Source organism: Dermacentor silvarum, chromosome 1, assembly GCF_013339745.2.
Source record: "Dermacentor silvarum isolate Dsil-2018 chromosome 1, BIME_Dsil_1.4, whole genome shotgun sequence".
NCBI lineage: Eukaryota > Metazoa > Arthropoda > Arachnida > Ixodida > Ixodidae > Dermacentor > Dermacentor silvarum.
Genome location: NC_051154.1, coordinates 335,326,284 through 335,332,283, shown reverse-complemented (window position 1 = coordinate 335,332,283; position 6,000 = coordinate 335,326,284).

Below are 6,000 nucleotides of genomic sequence, written 5' to 3'. Positions count from 1 at the left end.
GCGGTCGGTGTCGATCACTTGCATCACTTCCGGTTTCGGTTTTGGGCGCGCGTATTTTGAACGCAAGCTAGCACGCCGGCTACGCCCGTCCCTTTCCTTCCCCCCCTCTTTTTTTTTGCTCTTCGTGCAGAATCGGTTTATTTAGTAAAAATGATTGCGAACGCTCTCGTAAAGTCCCATCGAATCTGTGCCACGTGCAATTTCACAAAGTAGACGCAAGACCTTTTGTGCAATGAGGAAATATTTATTTTGCTCTATATAAAAGCTCGTTCCGCGCTTTTTTGTGCGTTCATCCAACGTTGTGACACCAGCAGGTAAGGCAGTAGTTCGTGTATGAAGCTCCACTGGACGGTACCAGCTGAAAAAAAGTAAATTACAAGCATGTTACATTTGCAAGCACGTAACAGCATGTTACAAGTGTAGTGAAGAAGAGGAAGAAGTGCTCTTGCGTCTGTCGCTGTGCGCACCATCAGCGTTCGTGGACTGCCTCGATTGCGTGAGACGTCTAATAAATCGTCATATCACATTTGGTGGAGGTGCTGCAATCCCCGACCTCACCCTGGAACTTCGCAGCCGTGAGTCATTTTGGTATTTAGACATAGGAATACTGCGAGGCGAAACGTGCGAAAGCGGTGAATGGGAGGCATTACAAACAAAAGCAATTCGCTTTTACATACATGGCGTAGAAAATACCCGACTCATCCCAAACATATATAAAAACATGTGATTTCCAAGCGTTCCCCAATTTCCGGGCATTATTTCCTGCACTTAGGCAGCACAAATACACGAGCGACTTCGCGTTTCCAAAACTTGGCCTCAGGGCGACGCGACGGTACGCGACATACACAGAGACGGACGCAACAGGCACTCAAGACAAATGCGTGGGTGCAATGCCTTTTTTCAGTCCTTTAGAAGACGTAATTTTCGAATTACAAGTTTCTGATATGTTCGTCGTTCGCGCATTCTGCCGGCGCCAGCAGCACACCCCATGTTATCACTCTTGGCAATCGCCCATCGCGTTTTCAACAAGCGTGAGTACCGAAAGAAAGTATATGTTGTTGCGGAGCCACAAAAAACGTCACAGACTTGTCCCTCTAAGATTCATTACACGCCAAACTAACTTTATCACCACAGTCGAGCTGCTTATCGCTAACTGCGACACAGCGCGCTGTGCGGCCAGCGTGCCTCAAAAGTACCCCAGAAAGTAACGAAATTACTTTTCAGTAATGTCTGGCGTCGGAGAAAGCGGCACAAACTTCTCCTAGCAAGATGCACTAGACTACACACCACGGCTGAGTTCTCGCTAACTGCGACACGGCGCCCTGTGGGCCAGTGTGGCTCAAAAACCGAAATAAGTTACAATAGTCCCCTAGGAAGCGTCGCAAACATGTCTCAGCACGACTCATTTACTCAAATTAACTGCGCCAGGATGGCCGAGCTGTTTTTCGCTAACTGCGTCTTAAGTCTCGGTCCCGTGCCGTAAGCCTAATTGCGTCGTAGACTGTGAAACAAGATTTCTCACTTTGCCGTAGTCCAATAGTGCAGTGGTGTCTTGTCCCAGTGCAGAAGGAACGCAAGAATACGCCGAGAGCCCAATAAACCAGGTTACATTTAAAAAAGAAAAAAAGAATGAGACAGACGGGGGGGAGTGTCTGGCGGATGACGAATGTAACTGGCGCGTCATTGACCTGTGGCTAGGTAAGGCAAGGAAAATAAGTCGCAAAGCTTAAGTTCATTTATACGCATAACGTTTTAGTTTTCGCGGCAAAGAATTAAAAAAATAAATGAATGCCTGTTAACTTAAGTTCACCTTTTTTTTCGATGCTCGCGGCAGCTAACGTTCGGTGTCAAAAGTATAGCGTGACGTATGGTGACGTGTTTCCTGTTGCCAGTTTTTGCCGAGTGTCCCCTCTTGTTGAATTTCTTTCTGTATGACTCAGGTATAAAAGCCGACGCGTTTTGCCGCTGATCAGATTTTCGACGATCGCCGACTGTGTTCGCCGCTATCGTTGTGCTTTGAGTGTAGCTTGCTTTTGTGGGCACAGGTTCGCCCAATAAACAACCAGTTTCGTCATACAAAGTTTTGCGACTGTTTTATTTACCGTCACTACTACGTGACAATATAATTGCTATCGCAATAAAAGAAAGACTTAGTTGATGGCCGTACTGGCATTTTCTTGACTCTTTTCAGAACGTCCTGTCCGGGGCCTCCACGGTGTGGCGAACGGTACAAAGGTACAGGTAGCATCGTGTCCACAAGATCTCTGTACAATTTTTTTTTGTAACGGTGGACAGATACTGTAGCGAAAAACCCACATTCAGCATCCTATGCGCCAGCACCACTTCACGCAGGTACCCAGTCACGGTTCCCGGCATGTTCTGAGCCGACGAAACAACAAATCCCGGAAGAAGTCTACTCAGCCGTACTTGAATTAGTGTTCGAAGAAAGGGATCATTTTGATCCCGCAGAAACACAAAGCGTGACACAATTTGTCGCAAAAACAAGTGAACCAGACCAAGCCCACCTTTCATGACCGGGTAAAACAAATTTGTTCGACTCATCCTCTCCCAGGTAGAGGCCCAAATGAAAGTGGCGAAAATGCGGTGAATTTTTTGTACGCTTACCCGCGCAGCACACAACACATTCATAACATACCATATCTTGGAAACTAAAAAATGTTGCAAACAGTGGCTCTGCAAACAGTTGCTTTCCTCTCCAACCGTCAGCCTTTTCCTTTGCTGTCGAAACTTGGTCGAGCCAGTACGGTTCGGGCTCACGGTAACTTCCGAGAGGCACCCCCAGTACTGTGTAGGTAACCTTGACCAATTCAATCGAGAAAAGGTCTCCGGCTTGTCTTTCCAACTCCCATGCCAGAAGCCATAACTTTTATCCCAGTTTATCGGGGCTCCAGTTGAATTGCAAAACTTTTCGACTGCAGCTGTTGCCTCTATTATGCTCGCTTTATCTGTGCAGAAAATCGCGATGTCTTCGGCATACGCCAATATTTTAACGTGTGCTGCCTGTAGTCGATAGCCTGCTATGCGTTCGTTGTTTTTAATGGCCAAACAGAGTGGCTCGAGATAAGCAGCAAACAGAAGGGGCGAAAGCTGGCATCCTTGACGCACCGACGAGAGCACACGAAAGCTATCGGTGATCTCCCCATTAACAATAATTCGCGTTGAGCAGTTCTTGTACGCCATCGTGACACCTTCCGTTATCACACTGCCAACATTCGTGTGTTCAAGTATGTATAGTAGAGCCATGTGCGAGACGAAGTCGAAGGCTTTTGCCAAATCGATCTGCATCATAGCGACGTAATCGCCAATCGCATCGCAACACTCTAGCACACTTCGAGCCACGTGTACATTTGTTGTAATACTGCGGCATTTAATGCCACAAGTCTGGTGCGGCCCTACCAATGTTTTGATGACACTTTGCAGTCGTTTTGCTAAAACTTTCGTGAATATTTTATAGTCAACGTTGGTTAGAGTTATCGGGCGATATGAGCCAGGCAACAAGCGTTTCTTTTCATCATCACTCTTCGGGATTCGTACGATATGCGATGTTGTGAAAGACAAGGGCAATCTTTTTCGGTCGTACGCTTCGCTAATAACTACTTGGAGGACATGAGCCAGCGCAGACTTAAAAGTTTTGTAGAAAGCGGCCCCTAAGCCATCAGGCCCAGGTGCTTTACCGGGGGCCAACTCGTCTATTGCGCACTCTAACTCACTCAGAGTAATGGGATGTTCAAGCCGTGTCTTAACTTCTTCATCTAGCCTTGGCATCAATGAAAGGAATTCCGTCTGGTAGCCATCTTTAGGTTCACGTGGATGACTCAAGAAGGCTTTGAAGTGATCGGCGATCCCTTGCTTGATGTCGTTTTGGTCGGACGTGATATCATTGCCTTTAGCTAGCTGGCGGATTTTCTTCCGACACGCGTACCTTTTCTCGTCTGAGAGGGCTCGTTTTGTTGGCGCTTCTCCCGCCCACAGCTTCTCAGACCTTGATCGCACAACGGCCGCTTTGTACTTCTCAGAGTCTATCCTTTCGAGTTCAGTTTTTACTTCCTTTATTTCCTTAGTATACACACCAGGCTGGACACTTTCCATGCTGATGAAAAATTGCAGCTGCTAGCGAAGGTTTGTTTCTGCCTGTTTCAGGTTATGCCGAAGTACACTGCTTCTTTCAAATAGCCATAGTTTTAACTTTCTGTTTACCTTCTTCCCGTTTAATGGCGAAGCTTTCTAGTTGGACTGAAATCAGGCTTTCTAGTTCCTTCGCAACAGCATCAACGAAACCATCGTCATCCAACAACTGCAAGTTCAATTTCCAGAGGTCCCAGTTAAAGTTGCGTTTGATCTGTCTTTTCCCAAAGGTGGCAGTTACCAAGCAGTGATCGCTATATGCACTGGGTTGCACATCATATTCACTACACAAAGGCACCAATTCAGCTGACACATATAATCTATCTAGCCGAGCGTGGCTATCACGCTGGAAGTGGGTAAACTGCGGGTGTGTACCGCTGGCGAAGACACTACCGACGTCTTCCAAGTCATAATCGTGCACCACCGCATTTAGCAATTCAGCACTCTTGTCGCGAACGTGTGAACATTTTGCGCGATCGTCAGCAGTGCATACACAGTTAAAATCGCCCAGCAGTATTACCACCTTCTGACAGTTTACGTACGCTTCAAGACGCTCAAAGAAGGATCGCCGGTCTGTTTCGATATTCGGTGCGTAGACACAAATGACACGGAAATCCTTATCGCAAAAACAAAAATCAGCCACTAAAAGGCGCCCAGTTTCACACGAAAACACTGACTGCACACAAATGCCAAAGTTTCTTCGAATGAATATAGCGCAACCACCTGATCCACCAACCGCGTGAGAAACACACACGTCGAAGTGAGTACGAAAATTGGACACCATTCTGTCGGTTAGCTCTTGGCTCTCTATTTGGTTTCTTGGATTCCCACAAGGTGCAAGTCGTTATATAAGAGTACACGACTTAGCTGACATTGCCGCCTTCTGGCGCTGAGCCCTCGTACATTTAACATGGCTACACGTAGCGCTACTTCAATATGAGCCGCCATGACTAAACGGCAGAAGGGTGCCCATCAGTTACCCAAGGGCGCGAGTACATAATGACGTGCCGATAACCGTGTCGAATGCCACAATAGGGAACACACCCGACCTCTCGAAAACAACACTCAAATGCAACTTGGGCCCACGTTCCTGACACGTCTCTAAAAGGAATAGTGCTCAGGGTGACGGCCATTGCACTCACCAACCCCCAACCCGCTTCAAGCTATACACGCTACAGAACTACGGAGGCGGTATACCCGCCTGCCGTGGGTCGGCCGTAATGTTCGGCCGCAGCTTCAAGGTTGGTCTCCTCATACCTGGCGCTTTGGGCGGTGACTCGTCTCCGCCACTGCTGTCCTGTATCGTAGCCTGGCTATTGGTCTGGTCGCGTGGGCGTTTCCCCGCCTGAAAGGTAGCGAGCCCGCTATGGGTGTCCATGTCTTCAGGCACAGGGGGGGGGGGGGGGGGGTGGAGGCCGCTCCCGGATCAGGTGGGCACTCTTCCTCAGGGTTCGGCATGGCTGCAGTGCCCTCTGCTTTCTCTTGTTGTTCAGAGGCGGCGGCCTCATCGACGTGTTGCCTTTGTTGCTGAAGTCGTACCTCCGACTTTGCCACCTCGCCAGCTGCTTCCTTAGCCGTGGACGATGTGTCTTCCATGTCCGCCTCGTCCATGAGCAGGGCGGAGTTGTCTTCGTTGTTCACGGGTCCGGTCACCCTAGCGTACGTCCGCTCGTACTGACTCTCTTCGTGACCGAAGCGTCGGCACGCACCACACCGCGGAATGCGGCAGTCGCGACGAATATGTCGCTACAGGCAGAGAGGGGCCCTGCCCGGCACAACCACGAGAGCCAGCTCGCCGGAGACGCTCACCTGATGTGGGAGGTCGTCCAGCATTACGCCCGGCTTCAACTTCAG